The sequence below is a fragment of the Atractosteus spatula genome (assembly GCF_055471065.1).
Source record: "Atractosteus spatula isolate fAtrSpa1 chromosome 10 unlocalized genomic scaffold, fAtrSpa1.hap1 SUPER_10_unloc_5, whole genome shotgun sequence".
Lineage (NCBI taxonomy): Eukaryota > Metazoa > Chordata > Actinopteri > Semionotiformes > Lepisosteidae > Atractosteus > Atractosteus spatula.
The window spans coordinates 1,101,178-1,122,010 of NW_028296625.1; the positions used below are offsets into that span (position 1 = coordinate 1,101,178).

A 20,833-nucleotide genomic window follows, 5' to 3' on the forward strand; every position below is an offset into this window, starting at 1 on the left:
CCTCCGTTCTGCTACTTCCCGTTTACAAGCAGAAGCTTAAACAGGAGAGGCCAGCGTTAAGAACCATTCAACGTTGGTCGGATGAATCAGATTTTATACTAAATCACTGTTTTGCTACCACTGACTGGCAGATCTTCCGCGAAGCTGCCGAAAATAATATCAATCTGTATACGGACTATGTTACTGGCTACATCAGCGAATGTATTGAAGACGTGGTTCCCAGGATTACTGTTCGCACATATCCAAATCAGAAACAGTGGATAAATGGTGAGATACGTGCCAAACTGAAAGCTAGGACAGCTGCTTTCAATTCTGGCGATATGGGTAAATACAAAAAATCCAGATACAACCTCAGGAAAGCCATCAAAAGAGCTAAATACAACTACAGAGTAAAACTAGAGTCATATTATCACGGCTGCAACACACGGACAATGTGGAGTGGTATACGCACCATTACAGACTACAAAACGCAACCCAGCTACAGTGGTGTGAAAAAGTGTTTGCCCCCTTCCTGATTTCTTATTTTTTTGCATGTTTGTCACACTGATATGTTTCAGATCATCAAACAAATTGAAATATTAGACAAAGATAACACAAGTAAACACAAAATGCAGTTTTTAAATGAAGGTTTTTATTATTAAGGGGAAAAAAATCCAAACCTACATGGCCCTGTGTGAAAAAAGTGATTGCCCGCTAAACCTAATAACTGGTTGGGCAACCCTTAGCAGCAACAACTGCAATCAAGCGTTTGCGATAACTGGCAATGAGTCTTTTACAGTGCTGTGGAGGAATTTTGGCCCACTCATCTTTGCAGAATTGTTGTAATTCAGCCACATTGGAGGGTTTTCGAGCCTTAACCGCTTTTTTAAGGCCATGCCACAACATCTCAATCGGATTCAGGTCAGTACTTTGACTAGGCCACTCCAAAGTCTTCATTTTGTTTTTCTTAAGCCATTCAGAGGTGGACTTGCTGGTGTGTTTTGGATCATTGTCCTGCTGCAGAACCCAAGTGCGCTTCAGCTTGAGGTCACGAACAGATGGCCGGACATTCTCCTTCAGGATTTTTTGGTAGACAGCAGAATTCATGGTTCCATTTACCACAGCAAGTCTTCCAGGTCCTGAAGCAGCAAAACAGCCCCAGACCATCACACTACCACCACCATATTTTACTGTTGGTATGATGTTCCTTTTCTAAAATGCTGTGTTACTTTTACACCAGATGTAATGGGACACACACCTTCCAAAAGTTCAACTTTTGTCTCGTCAGTCCACAGAGTATTTTCCCAAAAGTCTTGGGGATCATCAAGATGTTTTCTGGCAAAACTGAGATGAGCCTTTATGTTCTTTTTGCTCAGCAGTGGTTTTTGTCTTGGAACTCTGCCATGCAGGCCATTTTTGCCCAGTCTCTTTCTTATGGTGGAGTCATGAACACTGACCTTAACTGAGGCAAGTGGAGCCTGCAGTTCTTTGGATGTTGTTGTGGGGTTTTTTGTGACCTCTTGGATGAGTCGTCGCTGCGCTCCTGGGGTAATTTTGGTCGGCTGGCCACTCCTAGGAAGGTTCACCACTGTTCCATGTTTTGTGGATAATGGCTCTCACTGTGGTTCGCTGAAGTCCCAAAGCTTTTGAAATGGCTTTATAACTTTTTCCAGACTGATAAATCTCAATTACTCTGTTTCTCATTCGTTCCTGAATTTCTTTGGGTCGCAGCATGATGTCTAGCTTTTGAGGATCTTTTGTCTACTTCACTTTGTCAGGCAGGTCCTATTTAAGTGATTTCTTGATTGAGAACAGGTGTGGCAGTAATCAGGCCTGGGTGTGGCTAGAGAAATTGAACTCAGCTTTCCAAAGATGTGATAAACCACAGTTGATTTATGTTTTAACAGGGGGGGCAATCACTTTTTCACACAGGGCCATGTAGGTTTGGATTTTTTTCCCCTTAATAATAAAAACCTTCATTTAAAAACTGCATTTTGTGTTTACTTGTGTTATCTTTGTCTAATATTTCAATTTGTTTGATGATCTGAAACATTTCAGTGTGACAAACATGCAAAAAAATAAGAAATCAGGAAGGGGGCAAACACTTTTTCACACCACTGTATATCGCACAACAGTCTGCCTCTCTTCCTGATGAGCTAAATTCATTCTATGCTCGGTTTGAGGTCAGCAACGCAGATCCAGTCAGGAAGATTCCAGAAATCCAAAACGGAAACCCACTGATTGTATCCAGAGCGGATGTTTGTAAAGTTTCTTAAAAAGACCAATCCACGCAAGGCTCCTGTCCCTGATGCCATCCCTGGCCGCGTTCTGAAGGCATGTGCAGATCAGCTGGCAGATGTCTTCTCAGACATTTTTAATCTCTCTCTAGCTCAGTCTATAGTTCTTTCCTGCTTTAAGAAAACCACCATTGTCCCTGTTCCTAAAAAATCCAGAGTCAGCTGCCTAAATGACTACCGCCCTGTTGCACTCACATCAGTTATCATGAAGTGCTTCGAGCGGTTGGTCAAAGCATACATCACCTCCTCACTGCCTGACACCCTAGACTCACTGCAATTTGCATACTGCCAGAACAGGTCAACAGAAAATGCTATTGCCACTGCCCTCCATACTGCCCTCTCACACCTGGATAAGAAAGGAACATATGTGAGAATGCTGTTTGTTGATTTCAGCTCAGCATTCAATACCATAGTGCCCTCAAAGCTCGTCATCAAGCTCCAGGACCTGGGACTGAACACCTCCCTCTGTAATTGGATCCTGGACTTCTTGACGGAACGTCCGCAGGTGGTGAAGGTACTCCTTATTTACCCATGATTGTGTCGCCAGGCATAACTCAAACTCCATCATCAAGTTTGCGGACGATACAACAGTCATTGGCCTGATCTCAGATGGTGAGGAGTCTGCATACAGGGAGGAGGTTGAAACCCTGGCAGTATGTTGCCAGGAGAATAACCTCTCTGTGAACATCAGTAAGACTAAGGAGATGATTGTGGACTATAGGAAACATCAGGGAGGAGCCCACACACCTATTTACATCAATGGGACTGCAGTGGAGAGGGTCAGCACCTTTAAGTTCCTGGGAGTTAACATCTCAGAGGATTTAACCTGGACCCACCACACCAACACTGTGGTCAAGACAGCACGGCAGCGCCTGTTCTTTCTCCGCAGGCTAAAGAAGTTCGGCATGCCATCACATATCCAGGCCAACTTCTACAGGTGCACTATTGAGAGCATCCTGACTGGTTGCATCAGTGCCTGGTATGGGAACTGTTCCGCCCAGGATCGCAAAGTATTGCAGTGGGTGGTGAAGTCAGCGCAGCTTATCACCAGCTCTGAGCTACCAAGCATCCCGGAGATCTACTCAGCTAGATGTCTGAAGAAGGCCAGGTCCATTATCAAGGACTCCAGTCATCCAACTCACAAACTATTTTCCCTCCTACCGTCCGGTAAAGTGTACCAAAGCATTCGGTCCAAGTCCAACAGACTACAGAACAGCTTCTACCTCCAGGCAATAAGACTGATAAATAGCCAACCTGTAGCTGGCTATTTTCCTGGCTAGCACTCCTCTCCATCTGGCAGCAGCCTTCCTTCCCTCACCATAAAAAAGGCCCTCGTCCTCACCTTCACCTCCTCCCACCACTTTCCTACTGACCTGTACAGACACTGCAAGGACAGCCACTGTGATAGTTTCTCCTTGTAGTGGGATACTACCCCCTCGTTCTCTAGCAGCTTTGTGTTGAGTTTCCAGAGGCCTGGGCCAAAGACAGTCCCACCCTGGAGTTCCACTCTACACCCTAAAGCCTGATGATCTGAGAAGAAGACAGGCTGAAGAGTGACCCCAACAACTTTCACTCTCTCTGAGACAAAGCAATAGTCAATTCTAGGGCTGCTATTCCTCCCTGACCATGTATATCCTGCTGTTGTGGGATATATACATCTATATGTGTCTGAGAGTTTAAAGTCTTGAACTAAGTTTTGCAGGGCCAGTGAGCTGGAATCCAATTTTATCGGAGAGCTAGACTGCCTGTCTGTGTGCTCTAAGATACAATTAAAATCCCCTCCCACTATCACATCTGTGCTACATAACAATAGGGGAAAGAGTGCCTTGAGTAGCTCCACCCTTCCTCCCACGTCAGTAGGACAATACACATTGATTAGACGCAGGTTAACGGTCCCCCATTCGACAGCCACACAAAGCAACCTGCCATCTATGACCCTCTGAATACTTTTCAATATGAATGCCCATCCTTTGAAAAGAATGGCCACGCCAGAGGCTCTGTTGTTATTGTCCCCTGACCAAACAGAAGGCCCTTTATCCCACCTATCTTCAAAGCTTTTATACCTCTCTTGATAGGCTAAAGGACACACCTGCAACATCAACACATCTCCCTCTCTCTGCTGGAGGTAATCAAAGACAGACTGGCATTTAACTCTGTCATTGATACCTCTGGTGTTAAGAGAAATTATGTTTAGAGCCGTATTACGTAAGAAAGTGGAACCAGTCTTTACAAAACACATTTCTCTTCTGTCTCACCTGTTACCTTCTTCTTTTTCTTTTTCTTCTTACCAATTTCCTGCCAGCCATCCTCTGAATGAGCCTTCATCAGGGTGGCAGCAGTAAAAGCGTTCACGGAGTCCATTTCAAGGAAGGGGGTAGAGGGAGGGGTGGAGGGGTTCCAGCTGTTCCCATCACCATGCTCTCCTTCCTCCTCGCTCGGGGAGAAAACAGAGTCATTTTTCCTTTTCCTCACGTCCAGCTCCTGGGAGCACTGAGGGGAAAGGGGTGCAGCCGATGCACCAGTCTCCTCTTCCCCCTCACCCACCAGCTGCTGCAGATCCTCCGTGATGGACTGGATGGAGGAGAGGAGGGCATCTGTAGCACTTGCAGAGTCTGAGAAAAGCAGCTCCGCTGAATCCTGGGTATCCTCGCTGGACCCGCTCCACCAGGGGGCCCCACACTGGCCCTCGTTCTGAGGAGCAGGAGTGGGGGAGGGGTCCTCGCTGTTCTCGGGGGTTTTCAAACCCTCGTGCTTGTCTGGTGCAGTCTGCGGTTGTGGGGGCGTAGTGGATCTCTCTTCCACTGGCCCCGGAGCCACAGCAGGACTGATCCTGGCTGGAGGCTGAGAGTCTTTGTCCAACAAGGGTTCTTTGTTTGACTTGTTGTTTGCTTTGGCTTTTCGGGCCGGTTTGGCTGAAACAAGCACTGCCTCATCCTTTCTCATTTTGAGTTTATTGGCGTAGGCGTGAGGGCAGTTCTTAAAAACGTGTCCTTCCGAGCCACATAAATTGCACTTTGGCAGCATTGAACAGTCAGAGGCTAAATGTCCCTGTTTGCCACAGGTCTTGCAGCATTTCACAGTGCAGGACGATGCCAGGTGTCCCACTGCACCACAGCGCCGACACACCTTTGGTTGTCCCACATAAAAAACATAGCCATTGCAGGCGCCCAGCCGGATTGTAGAGGGCAGGTGCCTTAAGCCTCCATTTACATTGTCCGGTAGCAAGCGAACCTCGAATTTCCTTGCTCCTGTTTTTATACCGTCAACATCTCTAACCTCAGTTCCATGGTGGACGGTGCAATACTGGTTAAGCCAGGTGTGAATGTCCTCCGTCTTTGCCAGTTCCGAGAACATAACAACATGCACGGTTTTCCTCTCTCTCTGTGTCAAAGGCTGCAAGTTGATCTTCTCAAGATAAGGAACTTTCCCTCTTTTTGCCTCAAACACATCCACACATTGTTCAAACAGAGGATAGGTAGCAAATACAACCTCAAATGCTTTCTGACCTGGGAGAGCAAAGATGAAATCCAAGTGCCGAGGTTCAAAGCCAAGTTCCTTCTGCAACACTTTTCTGCTGAACTGCATACGATCCATGAAGAAGTCATCCAAAAGCTCAAAACGCACAGCATTCTTGCGGGATCCAAAAGTTGCCATTTCGTAAACTGCAAAACAAACACTGCTTCCACAAAACAAGAAAACAATCCAACAACTCCACCTACAGGCTGATTAAGGTATCAGCAAACAAGCATTAGCTTTATTTGTTTGAAACCACACGAAACCAAACACAGGCTCTACACACACAGGAGGAGACTGACGGAACACGTACACATTTTTAGGGTGGTAATTACCTAACAACACACTACACTTTTACAGGACTACACAGGGCACTAGAATTACTAGGACATTATTTACACAGGTAGGGTCAGCCGCTGGTCATCGTGCTGACCCTCAGACTCTCCCCGGCTACCACTCCCAGCATGCCCCGCGGTACTACGAGCGCCTAGGGGCGCTTCCTCCTCACCACCAGGCGAGGGCGTTACAATATAAAGGAAGGTAAACCGTTATAACGCAATCCGAACCAGGCAGGAGTTGAACCTACGATCTCTTGGTGAAAAGGTATTACATCACTGGCGCTGGTCTTATTACTCCATTGCACCATAGTAAGCTCAGCGACACTATTACTAATTACTATTACTAATACATTGCCCCCAGTCCAAAATTTCTAAGTAAAAAAAAACACGTTTTCTACACTTATGTCTGTTTAAAAATATGAAGACAAAGGGTTTGCGCTAAAATTCTGCTTCATTTTGAATGCAAATAAAAACAATTTTCTTCCAATAAATCATACATTTTGTTCCATCCTTCTTACTATACTTCTCTCTTGTAGTAGTAAAGCATTTTGATTGAAACCGAACAATACATTAAAGTTTTCATCTATACGCTTATACACGTCCGGACCCCCGCTGAACGATCACCAATCAATAACATTTGAACTCTGCGATATAGGCTCCTGCGCTCCGGATCATGTGTGAGAGACACTGAAATAGTCGTGTGAAAGTAGATTTTGCACCTGCGCCAGTGCTGTAGTGGTACCATACAAATCCACCACATGTTGGAAGCTCTGGAAGGCAACGTAAAATATTGCTCTGCCCGTTGGTTGATGAGGTATGCACGCTATATTTCAATTTAAATATACATTGAACCTATCAAAAAATCGATTTTGAGTCAAAATCGATTCATGTAAAAACTGATAAAGGTAATGCTTTTTTTCAGGGCTATAGCTACTTTTTTTAAGAAGTCTATCGCGATTGTGAAAATTAGATAAGGTGTACCAGCGGGTCTTCATATCGCCAGCTTCAGTCTCGCCTGTAGCTGCGAGAAGGTTAAAAGCGCACATGTGAGCTGTCTTTCGTCAAAAGCATTGCCGGAGCAGTAGAACGCAGAGCACTGTCCAGCAGCTGTAGACGGTGCTCGTGGAAGAACTAATTCCATTTTCAGCACAGGGAGTGAGAATGAGCTCAGTTCGGCTCCCAGCAGAATCCGTTCTGGTTTGGTCACTGTCAGACTGTTTGGATCGCAACGTGAAAAAACACTCGCTCTCATCGTGTGACTTCAACTAGAGGAAGGGAAGATCTCATGTTTAAAAAAAATCAGGACTGAAGATAACGGGAACTGAATCCGGGGCTTCACGCTTATCAAATTATAAAATAATAATTATTAAAATATCAGGTTGTTTTATGCAGCATTTTGTGCGCAGTACGTCGTATTTATCTAACAAAAGAACAACAGCCTACCTCAAGGAGGGCTTCACACGCAGTCTGGGGTATTTTCCCCTTTTACATTTTTGCGATTTTATATCGAACCTGTTATACTCCCAAAAGTGCACAGTAGCTTGTACTGTGTGTCCTGTTTGCCTTTGCAAGCATTTGTTTAAAAAATAAGTTCACAATACGATAAAAACAGAGAAAGCACAAACTTAATAATATAACGATTCAAAATCAAAACCAAATCATAAAGTCAATTAAGTACCTAACTTTTGAAAATACTTTTTATCTACAAAAAACTTGACATTTGCATCTATTTTTGAATTACAAAGCAGACAGAGCAGGCCCTGAATTCAAAGAACAGATTTGTTAAAATCCCTTGTACCACTTTAGATTGATCTCGGTCAGAACAAGACCATCAGACGTGAGGGGAATTCAGAACAGGAGCCTCTGCTTCGTCGTTTATTGAGCTTCTGATCAACGTCTGAGTGAAAATTATTTATTGTCTTTGATTAAAGTACACAAAAGACACCTTCCTACAAGCCGGAGTCAAACCAGTAACCTAAGGATTCAACGCTGTTTTCACAACAGTCCTCCGCTCTATTAACTGAGCTATCGAATGAATGAGAGAAGTCGTTTCTTCACGCATACTGCCCAATGTAGTGTCATGTTCCGGGTGATTTAAATCCCAGTTTAACATCAAGTTTCCAACTCGTTTCCTTAGTCTTGTTTACCTTGAATTTAAGACACGAACCAGGATTCTACTGTATAAACGTCCAGGACTATTACGAAATGTTTGATGGGGCATCGATCACTCCAGGCGGAAATTGACTTATTTTTTTCTAGAGGGATCATATTAAACCTTTCATTTGGATCGAGAAGAGGATCCCCATGAGACACAAAACATACCTGTCTTTTTTCTTAAAATCGAAGAATTCTTGAATTTAAGACTACAACGAACTCAGCCCGCAGCTCCTTAATTAACCTGTTCTTAACTTCAAGGAGCCCAATCCTGAGCCCTCCAGAGGTTACTGAAATAGAGGACTGACTGAAATGAAGAAATTCAGAAGCAGACTAAGCGGAACACTGGATCACATTAGAATATTACCCTTTATAGTGGGAATAAAACTGTCACGACATAATGAATTTACGCATCAGTTGCTTGGAATATCATTGTAATATTTAATTTGCTTTCCTGTCACACCACTTTTATTAATTATGAAGTTTATCGATACACGTTTATTTAAAACAATGTCATTTATTATTAATACAAGTAAGAGGTTTATTCCATGCTGAAAAAAAGAAGAAAGAGAACACAACGTTTCGGCCGTGGAGCCTTCTTCAGGTGACACCTGAAGAAGGCTCCACGGCCGAAACGTTGTGTTCTCTTTCTTCTTTTTTTCAGCATGGAATAAACCTCTTACTTGTTCCTTTGCAGCCTACGCATGCTGACGCAGCTACCCACCTGAATTATTATTAATACAGTTTCATTCCGTCTTTATTAGAAGCTGTATCACAGGTAATGCATGTAAAGCCTTCAGTATGCGATTGTGAGTTCAGTTATCCCAGGGAGTGAAGAGAACTGAAATTAAGTAAAATGACATTTAAATAGAGTGTAAGTCTCAAAAGTTATCTCTCACTTCAAAATATTTACAAGACTCTACCAGAAGTGGGGTTTGAACCCACGTGGACATTTGTCCATTGGATTTTAAACCCAACGCCTTAACCATTCGGCCATCCTGATCAACAGCGACTTTTTCTCCGTTGTTTAACATTTCAATATGATTCAACTATTTAAAAAAATAAACCAGGGCCCTGTCACAGAAACGTACCCCGTTCTGCCGCGCAACAAACGGGTACTTAGCACTGTACTAAAGAGGAGCTGTGTTTACTGTCAGCAGACATTTCCTCATTTCGAAAGACGTTTTCGCCTTCTCTCAGCTTTTTAAAGACGGTCATAAACGATCAAGAAGTAATTAATTTCAGTTTGAAGTCTGTTTCTTTTGTCTCCGCTTTTGATGAAGAAAAGCCGTGCGTGGGAGATCCCCTCTCTGAAGAAGTTTGCCGTCACCCTGCAAGAGAGAAGATCCATCATTAACCGAGGCAACCGCTGAGACAATTAACATTAAACACGTGAAATGCGAGATGCTTTCTACTTAGGGATTTTATCGTTTCTACTTTGTCAGAAGTGGGATTTAAACAAAGGTCTCCAGGAAAAGCTGCAACCTAAACGCAATGCCTTAGACCACCAACCATCCAACCTGTGTCTCTTATATGGAATTATATTTTATTTCTTTCTACTGGTTGAAAAGAAAAAAAGTGAAATCATGTAATGAGGGAAATGACTTTTTTCATGGGAAAAACTTTTACGAGCAAATGTAAAGTTAGAGCAGCGCTCAATAAAAACGATCAGAAACCGAAAGCGCTTCTTATGCGGATCAGTATATTCCGATGCCGGTGGTTCTGCAGAAGAAATAAGAAAAGCCGAACTCAAAGCACTGTGTTGCCATTACGGCTACTCTGGCTGCAGCTGTTTTAAGATCTAGACAGCGGCACAGAAAGTTGTAGGAGGTCAGACAGTTCAGACAGTTCAGACAGTTTGCGCTGTCTGAAAAACAGTATGCGAATTTAAACTTATTTAAATAAGATTATTTACAATATAATACATGCTCCAAAAGCGTTAATCCTGCAGTGGCTGCCATTTGAAACGCCTTCATAAATGACGTGTAATAGAGATTTATGCAGCTGTATGTTACAGTATGTTGCAATCAGGAAAATAAACCTATAAGAAATGTACAATACAAGGTCTGTTCCCAAACGTGAAAGCTGTATTACTCTGATGTCGGTCTTTTTGAAATAATCCAGATTGTAAAAACGACTGCGCCCTAGCAGATCAAAATATTACAAGAAGGCTGTAAAGCACACTCTGAATCGATCCGAATATTTAATTTCCCGGTCCGTTTAGGCTACAACAGGCAATTTTACGTTTATCCAGCAAAGCATTTCTCAGTTTAGTGAACTACTGGTGCTTTTAAGATGTCGAATTGTAGTTCGTCAGGATGGCCGAGCGGTCTAAGGCGCCAGACTCACTGGCTCCTTTCTTTCCATTGCTTGGGTGTTCTGGTCTCTGAATAGAGGTGTCGGTTCAAATCCCACTCCTGACAAATAATACCTTCTCTCTGTCCTGCATTTTCCCGTCTTGTTGCTCTCGCTGACAATGACAGGAAGAGGAAAACGGATAAACCGGTTTGCGGGCACATAATGGGCAGGGAAATGCTTCGTGAACACTTCAATGTGATTAGCAGAAAGTCAAATAGGCTTCGATTCTCCCTTACGTTCGGGCTGCCTGTAATCGAGTAAAGATTTACTGCAAAGTATGTATATAAATGTGAAAGACCGAAATATAAAGCCAGAAGAAGATTTATTAAAACATATCTGTTTTCCTTGCGGTTTATCCTTTAAATGTGGCATTGTGAAATCAACCTGTAGCCCTACGGAATGCAGTCACTCTCCCAGTGACAGCGGCAGGAGCAGAGAGATTATATCAGAGCTCGAACAGAGAGTTCGGAAATCGAGGGAAATTGATTTTACAGAACATTTTATTAAACTTTCCTATCTACTCGGCCTTACTGAAGTATTTTAGCTTTTTTTTGTCTATTTCTATACTTTACAGTTGTAAACTTAAACTTGTCCGTTTAGCCAGAGAAGAGAGATATAAGCGCTATACCTCACGGTAACCTCCGATTCCAATAACCTTGACTAAAGCAGGAAGATCAGTTTCTGCTCGAGACAGCAGTTTTCTGAACTGTAAATCTCCAACAGTAGCTCGAGACGGTGTGTGTCCGGGTTCAGCAGCTATACAATTCACGTGTCCTCCCTCCTTTATTACCTTCATACACTCCTCTTAAACCACAGCAAACTCCCGGAATATTTCGGTGAACAGGTAGTGGGTCTTTCTTTCCGAGATCACAGGCAGAAAAAATAAACACGCTGAAATAAATTTCCTAAAATCCAAAGAAGTCCAGCCACGTACAGGTACGATTCTGATGTATTTCAATAGTTTTGGCACGAATTTGCAATGCTAATCTATTGGGCTCTGCACGCGTGGGCTCGAATCCAACTCCCGTCGGTTTGAGCCTTTGTGTTCTGTTTCTAAGTTGGGTTGGCGGTCTTTTGCTACTTTAGGAGAGCAGCAATATTTCTAGCGTTGGAGAACATGGCTTAGTAGCTGACAGACAATAGTCTCTTAATATTTCGGCTAAATTTATGTTTTGTACTGCTTTCACCTGATATTAATAGTAGTCCTGATAAACGGTTTTGGGACATGGCGCATCTTGAAAAATATTCTTGTGAATTTCAGTTTGAAAAAAATGCATGCACCAGAAACCGGAACTGGTCGTGTTTACATAATACGCAATGCAATAGCAAAGTTTGGATTTGAAAAAAAATCTTGCTACGAGTCCTTAGTTGTTACAAGAGGCATTTTAGGACTTTTAGCTCATAAATCCATCTTCCATTTGTACTCCATCAATATTAGCAATGTTATCTTTACCTAGCACTAAATGTAGCTCTAAATAAATGCAAATTTTAAAATACATTTAAAAATAAATGCTATTCCATATATTGTAACTTTGTGGTATTTAGAATTTTTATCTGAGGATGCAGGGGAAAGTATTATACAACTGTGAAAGAGGCTCGGATTTTAATACAATTTCGATCAAAAGAAAACCAAAATCCGTAAGATTGAAATTGACGTTCAGTTGAAATATTTATAGAAACTCTCAAAGAAGCAACTGCAGTAGTGGAGAGATTTGATCCGATGTTCCAATGTTTGCAGTTCAATAATCCATTCGTCCTCGAAAGAAGCAAAGGCAAGTATGTTTTGAGTGTCACCATGATCCTCTTCTCAATTCAAAAGAAAGGTTTTATGTGATCCTGATCCCACTAGAAAAAGAGTCAATTTCTGCCTGCACTGATGTCCCTTCAAATGTTTTATAAGAACTCTGGACGTTTATAGAGTAGAAGCCTGGTCCATTTCTTCTACTAAACGAGACTATGGGAGTGAGTATTTTGATATCGAACTGGGATTTAAATAAAGAGGAACACTACACTGCATTGGGCTACGCGTGTGACAAAACATTTACTTTCCGACCTCTCGATAGCTCAGTTGCTAGCTCTTAAGACTGTAGACAAAAACAGCAGGCATTTCTTATGTCCCTAGTTTGAATCCAGTTCAAATGATGGTGTTTTCTTGTTCCTTAATCAAAAAGTGAAAATTGCGAATTTGTCTTTCACTTTGATGTTCACCCGAAACCTCAGTATACAAAGAAGTAGAGGCTCCTGTTCTGAATAATCCTCAAGTCTGATTGTTTTGCTTAGACCTTTAAAATGTACACTGTTGACTGTTTGCGCTTCCTAACACAATTAAAAACCCGCCGACAAGTTACCGATCGGGAGTTTAGTTCAGTGATAGCGCGCACTTAAGACTCTCCGTTTTCTATCGCCGGCATCTTTGTATTCTTTTTAAACGCGATATCTTTTATTCTTCGTGTGTGAATTTCAGGGAGACACATAAACCCTTTGTCTGTTTTAAAGATACATTATTTTAAACCAGACATAATGAAAGACGGAGTAATTAGACACACGTACAAAACACATGAATCTAATTGAGAAAATGTTGACCGTGGCGATGTACAGTATTACTAGCTGCTCTGAACTCAATGTGGTGCTGTATGGGAATGCGATGCAAACGCCAGTGGCACAATGGATAACGTGTCTGATTACGGATCAGAAGACTGTAGGTTTCGACTCCTTACTGGTTAGTGAAAAAGCTTTTAAACCACACTACTCAACACTGACATCGTAGTGTATGCGGTCCTACACAACCTTACTATCGACTGGATGAGTCTTCTGTTCAATCTCCGATTCTTTCCGCCCATTCCTGCTATTTCACCACCGTTATTGTAGGATAACAGCCACAGACACGAGAAGATATACTATTCCGAACAAATGTCTTAAAAAATCACGTTTAAAAGGGTGACGATACGTTTTTGTTTCTTTAATGTAACCTTACTTTTGCCTGTAAAGTTCACATTATTTTCTGTAGCCGCAAATCCCCAATATTTCTGCTGTCTCCCGAGAAACACAATCTTGGAGTCAAATCATATTAAATAACACAACACATCTATTTATTTAACACCCAGATGTGACAGAACACATGTAAGACTTACACACAGCTTTTAATATGCGATAGTGAATTTGCAGGTATCCTGGGGAGGGAAGAGAACTGATATTAAGGAAATACATATTTAAAGGGGATGTAAGTCTTAAATGTGTTTTGTCACATCTGGGTGTTAACTGAATATTTTTTTAGCATTATTTATTGTGTTTTGACTCTATACTTGTGTTTCTCAGGAGACAGCAGAAATATTGATGTTTACATTTATATTCACATTCCCGGTGATATTGACTTAGGTACTCAACTATTTACTTGTAGTTTGACTTGTGTCCAAAGTTGAAAATCTCTCCAAACATCAAGATGGCTAAGGACGTGGAAAGAAACTCAGTCACATTTAGAGAAGGTAATGTTTAGATCGGATTAATTCGAAGTGTGTCTCTGGGTGCGTTTGATCTACCAACGTTGTGTTTAACTGAAGAACACCCTGACTAAGTGTGGCATAGAAACTGACACGTGTCGTATTTTTTCTACATTCACAGATTTTTGGCTAAAGTAAAAACGAATCGTTGTCATTTTCTTTCCAGCTGGCAGTAATTATTTTGCATTGATAAGAAAGATGAGCCCTTTATTTTTCGCAATTTGTGGATTTCTTGAAAAATAAGTTGTGCCAAAAACGAAATGAACACTTCTTTTAAACATAATGCAGAAGCATGTTGTCTATAACAATAAACGGTGCGAGAAGACAGGAAGAAAAGCAGGGCGGGGATTTGAACCCAAGATCACCGGTTTACTAAACAGGCGTTTTAACCAACTAAGCCAGAACGCTGGCAAAGCACTGCTCTTTTACAGCCAGTTGGATACACCGCTCTGTCACATCTTTGTTCGGTGTGCGGTGAGCCTGCTCGCTGAGCAAGTTAAGAAAGGATGTGAAATGGCTTTTACCCATTTAGCTCAATATGCTTTTGATGATCTACAGGGTGTCCAGTGCAACACAGGCGATGGACTGCTGGGATTTGGAGCCAAGATTTCCCGTTAATTAGACAGGTGCTTTAACCAACTAAGCCACGGCGCCGGCAGAATTCTCCTCTTTTACTGCCGCTTGGACACACCGCTCTGAGACACCTGCGTTCAGTAAGCGCTGAGTCGGCTGGCTGAGCATGTTGCCTCCTTTACATTCAATTGGAGCCCCGACACTAAGAGAAACGTACAGAAATGGCTTTTATCGGGCACTTTTCATGTCCAATGCGCTTGACATCTCCCAAGGGCGACAGAGTTCATTTACGACACTTTTCCTTTCTTTCTTTCTTCTTTCTGTACTATTTGATGAAAAAAAAAACGAGAAATCATGTAAGGGACAATGTGTTTTTTCATGGAGAAAACGTGCACCAGGAAATGTTGTGTTTAGAAGAAGTGAGTTAACATGAAAAGTGACCTAATTTACCGGAAGAAATGCTCACCTAGCAAGATCTGCTTTACTACAAGAGAGACAGAGTGAAAGGCGTGATAATTTCACGCCGTTGTGGAACAAAACGCTATTTTCTTTGAATTCTAAATCAATTAGAAATTCAGAGCGACACATAAACGCGTTGTCTGTTTAAAAGTGATGATTTTTTTAAAACTGATAAAAATGTAGAAAACACGTTTCTCACAAATTGTAGATGTGGTGGTGTACTAGTAGCGGCGCTGAACTCACCAAAGCGCAATTCAGTTACGTGAGGGGCTAGTGGTTTAATGGATAACGCGTCTGATTTCGGTTTATAAGATTGTCGATTCGACTTCTACCGGGGTTGTGTGATTTAAATCAGGCTCCTCAGAAATAAATGTTCAGTATTTAAATAGACCGCACCTGAAAGAAAACGTTGGGTCTGGGTTCCTTTCTTTCCTGCATGAAATAGCAAATCGTTACAAAAAACACCAGCTAATGTCCAATATCGTTAGTCAAACATGAATATACTGTAGGTCTTGGTACATGGGAGTGGATTTCAACCACAATTAAAAAAGGACAAATTATAATTACAGGCTTCAGACACTTTTTTATGCAAAAGTGACCAAACACTCCCTAACTTTCAGGTATGCTTGAACCTGTAATAAAAACGAGGTCTGAAGCTTCAGTTCTCAGATGTTACTGTCTCTAAAGTCGGATGTGATGTTTCGCGGATGTGCAGTGTGGCTTTTCTCTTGTCGTGTTCAAGATGATTCGCTGCATAAGCTCCTGACTGGGTGTTGTGTACTACTGTTATTTCGTTCAGATAAAACTGAACTGCATGGTGTAATTTCCAGGTTTGGTACCAGCAGAACCTGCAAACACATCAGCTGATTTCAACGTGATTTGAACACCCAAGGTTCTAATCTGGAGTCAAACGAACTACCGCTGCGCCACGAAATCACCCGCAAGATGTGCTTTTAATTCCCCCAAAGAGAAAAATCAGCGTCCCTGAAAAAGATATTTTTCCATTCTCTCCTGTGAGGAGCGCCGCTCTTCCAACGAGGGTCTTTTCTTCCCAGACCACAGATTATTCTTTCCGCCCGGCTCTCTCACAGAGAGCAGACACACCGTCTCCACTGATGTGTTTACTACATCTATAGATCTGACCCCCTACAGCCACGATATTCCTGGACAGGATATTTACCACCAGCCTGGTGAACTTCTCATCTTGACCTCTCCCAGGAGGAGCACAATTAACACAGAGTCCTCTCTCCATTTAGCAAATAACACAAAACACTGTTTACCTGTCAAGACAGAAAAACCGGGCTGCTTCAGGTGAGGCTTGAACTCACAACCTCGGTATGACTCCACTACTCATGTCATTTGACATGGCCTGAACCAGGAAAAAGATTGGAAAACGAGAAGTTATCTCGTTGTTTTAAAACTTGCCTACTCTTTTAATTTTTAGGTCAAATCTTTTATTTTGGAGTACTTTCAATTGATGTTAATCCTTGTCCCGATGCACGATTCTGGGCCATGGTGCATCTTGAATAATGTTCTTATGGGCTTCAGTTTGGAAAAGTGCGCTCTTCAGAAGCTACCGAAACCGCTAATGGTTACATTACACTTAATGCAAAAGCAACGTTCGGGTCTTTATAAAGAGGGTTAAGGTTTCGGCTTTAGCAGAGACAGTGTTAACATTGACAATATTAAGAAGATCGTTCCTGGGTGGACTTGAACCACCAACCTTTCAGTTAACAGCCGAAAGTGCATTTCTGATTGCGCCACAGAGACTGACGAGAGAGGGTTTTCTCCATTCGCACCTTTCCGGTCAAAAAATAAACATTGCTTGCATTTTCTTGCCAGTCGGCAATATTCCTTCTGCTCTGATAGCCAAGAATTAAATTTCATTTTTCACAAGCTGTATGAATTTCTTGAAAAACAAGTTGTTGCAGAAAGGAAATGCATTCATGCATTAAACTAAATCAAGCCCTATGCGGTTGTCCAAAATGGTACTTTCTGCACAAAAAGACAGGAAGAAAGGCACAGCTGGGATGTGGAGCCAGGCTCTCCAGTTAACGAGACAGGTACTTAAAGCAACTAAGCTACGGCGCCAGCAGAATTCTCCTCTTTTACAGCCGCTTGGACACACCGCTCTGAGCCATCTGCGTTCAGTAAGCACTGAGTCTGCTGGCTGAGCAAGCTGCCTCCTTTACACGCAACAGGAGCCCCGACTGTAAGAGAAACGAAGAGAAATGGCTTTATTGGGCACTTTTCATGTCCAATGCGCTTGACATCTCCCAAGGGCTGCAGAGTTCATTTACGACGCTTTTCCTTTCTTTCTTCTTTCTGCACTCTTTGATGAAACAAAGCGAGAAATCATGTAAGGGAAAATGACTTTTTTTCATGGAGAAAACATGCACCAGGAAATGTTGTGTTTAGAAGACGTGAGTTAACATGAAAAGTGACCTAATTTACCGGAGCAAATGCTCGCCTAGCAAGATCTGCTTTACTACAAGAGAGAAGTAGAGTGAAAGACGTGATCATTTCACGCCGTTGTGGAACAAAACGCTTTTTTCTTGGAATTCTAAATCAATTAGAAATTCAGAGCGACACATAAAGGCTTTGTCTGCTTGAAAGTGATGATTTTTAAAAACTGATAAAAATGTAGAAAACACGTTTCTCACGTAGATATTTAAGATGGGGGTGGGGTATTACTAGTAGCGGCGCTGAACTCACCATGGTGCAATTCATTTACGTGACAGGCTAGTGGTTTAATGGATAAGGCGTCTGATTTCGGTTTATTAGATTGTCGATTCGACTTCTACCGGGGTTGTGTGATTTAAATCAGGCTCCACAGAAATAGATGTCCGTTATGTAAATGAACCGCACCTGAAAGCAAACGTTGGGTCTGGGTTCCTTTCTTTCCTGCATGAAATAGCAAATCGTTACAAAAAAAACACCAACTAATGTCCAATAGCGTTAGTCATTTAAGTAAACATGAATATACTGTAAGGTCTTGGTACATGGGAGTGGATTTCAACCACAATTAAAAAAGAGCAAATTATTATTACAGGCTTCAGACACTTTTTCATACAAAAGTGACCAAACACTCCCTAACTTTCAGGTTTGCTGGAACCTGTAACAAAAAGGAGGTCGTTAACTTCCATTCTCTGATGTTACTGTCTCTAAAGCCGGACGTGATGTTTCGCGGAAGTGCATTGTGCTTTTTCTCTTGCCGTGTTCAAGATGCTTCGCTGCATAAGCTCCTGACTGGGTGTTCCGTACTGCGCTGTTACTTCGTTCAGATTACCCATGCGGTGTACAGATAAAACCCGACTGCGTGGTGTAAGTTCCGGGTTCGGCACCAGCAGCACCTGCAAAATCACCAACTGACCTCGACGTGATTTGAACACGCAACCTTCTGATCTGGAGTCAGACGCGCTACCGTTGCGCCACGAGGTCACTCGCTTCAAGTGCTTTTAATTCCCCCAAAGAGAACAATCAGCGTCCCTGGAAAAGTTTTTTTTCATTCTCTCCTGTGAGGAGCACCGCTCTTCCAACGAGGGTCTCTTCTTCCCAGACCACAGATTATTCTTTCCGCCCGGCTCTCTCACAGAGAGCAGACACACCGTCTCCACTGATGTGTTTACTACATCTATAGATCTGACCCCCTACAGCCACGATATTCCTGGACAGGATATTTACCACCAGCCTCGTGAACTTCTCATCTTGACCTCTCCCAGGAGGAGCACAATTAACACAGAATCCTCTCTCCATTTAGCAAATAACACAAAACACTGTTTACCTGTCAAGACAGAAAACCAGGCTGCTCCAGGTGAGGCTTGAACTCACAACCTCGGTATGATTCCACTGTTCATGTCATTGGACATGGCCTGAACCAGGAAAGAGATTGGAAATCGAGATGTCATGGCGTTGTTTTAAAACTTGCCTACTCTTTCAATTTTTTTCGATCAAATCTTTTATCTGGGAGTACTTTCAGTTGATGTTAATCCTTGTCCCGATGCACGATTCTGGGCCATGGTGCATCTTGAATAATGTTCTTATAGGCTTCAGTTTGGAAAAGTGCGCTCTTCAGAAGCTACCGAAACCGCTAATGGTTACATAACACTTAAGCAAAAGCAACGTTCGGGTTTGAAAACTAATATTTCTTGCTATGAATACAAACACTGTTACAGGAGGCGTGTTAGGGCTATTTTAGCTTAGATCATCAATTCATCTGACATTTCTTCTCCATCTATATCAACAGCGTAATCGCTACTGAGCGCTAAAGGCAGGTCCTGGCAATACAATCTTCTTTAGAAAACATTTTTAAAACTATTTCCACGACCATACGTAAAGTAAAAGATACCGATTGCACGCAACTAATAAAATCTCTTTTCCAGGGACGTTGTAGCTAGATGCAAATTACAATCGAAAATGTATCAGCTTTAAAATTTTCTTTTGGATCCACAGGACGATCAGCACGAGACTCAAAATATGCCTGTGTTTGATTGTACAGCATAGATTGTACAGCATTTATGTTAAAATGAAGGTAAATATATCAAAATATCAACATCCAACTTCACAGTGCTAACGTAACAATGCTTGTCAAATTCTCAAACAAATCCGCATGTATTTCTAAACTATTTTAGCAGAGGACGCAACAGGAGCATAAATGATATCTCCCGCCAGCCCTTCAAAGATACTTTTCCATGGGTGAATATGGTTGTCTGGGGAGTTGCGGTGTTGGTCACTATTGGACTTCCCCGGTCTCAAGTGTTGTTGTTGGACACGGGCAAAAGACTCGCATTTTCGGCAAATATAAAGAGGGTTAAGGTTTCGGCTTTAGCGGAGACAGTGTTCACATTGACAATAATAAGAAGATCGTCCCTGGGTGGGCTCGAACCACCAACCTTTCAGTTAACAGCCGAACGCGCTCGCCGATTGCACCACAGAGACTGACGAGAGAGGGTTTTCTCCATTCGCACCTTTCCGGTCAAAAAATAAACATTGCTTGCATTTTCTTGCCAGTCGGCAATATTCCTTCTGCTCTGATAGCCAAGAATTAAATTTCATTTTTCACAAGCTGTATGAATTTCTTGAAAAACAAGTTGTTGCAGAAAGGAAATGCATTCATGCATTAAACTAAATCAAGCCCTATGCGGTTGTCCAAAATGGTACGTTCTGCACGAAAAGACAGGAAGAAAGGCACAGCTGGGATGTGGAGCCAGGATCTCCAGTTAACGAGACATACTTAAAGCAACTAAGCTACGGCGCCAGCAGAATTCTCCTCTTTTACAGCCGCTTGGACACAGCGCTCTGAGCCATCTGCGTTTAGTAAGCACTGAGTCTGCTGGCTGAGCAAGTTGCCTCCTTTACACGCAACAGGAGCCCCGACTGTAAGAGAAACGAAGAGAAATGGCTTTATTGGGCACTTTTCATGTCCAATGCGCTTGACATCTCCCAAGGGCTGCAGAGTTCATTTACGACGCTTTTCCTTTCTTTCTGCACTCTTTGATGAAACAAAGCGAGAAATCATGTAAGGGAAAATGACTTTTTTTTCATGGAGAAAACATGCACCAGGAAATGTTGTGTTTAGAAGACGTAAGTTAACATGAAAAGTGACCTAATTTACCGGAGCAAATGCTCGCCTAGCAAGATCTGCTTTACTACAAGAGAGAAGTAG

General features: G+C 42.3%; 2 non-coding genes across 2 annotated transcripts; both read right to left on the reverse strand.

Annotated features, from left to right (window-relative positions):
• Nucleotides 1–9,201: 9,201 nt before the first annotated feature.
• On the reverse strand, nt 9,202–9,284 carry trnal-uaa (transfer RNA leucine (anticodon UAA)). The gene has a single exon. It is a non-coding gene; the product is annotated as a tRNA-Leu (tRNA).
• Nucleotides 9,285–18,537: 9,253 nt separating this feature from the next.
• On the reverse strand, nt 18,538–18,609 carry trnaw-cca (transfer RNA tryptophan (anticodon CCA)). Its single transcript has one exon. It is a non-coding gene; the product is annotated as a tRNA-Trp (tRNA).
• Between the last annotated feature and the right edge of the window lie 2,224 nt (nt 18,610–20,833).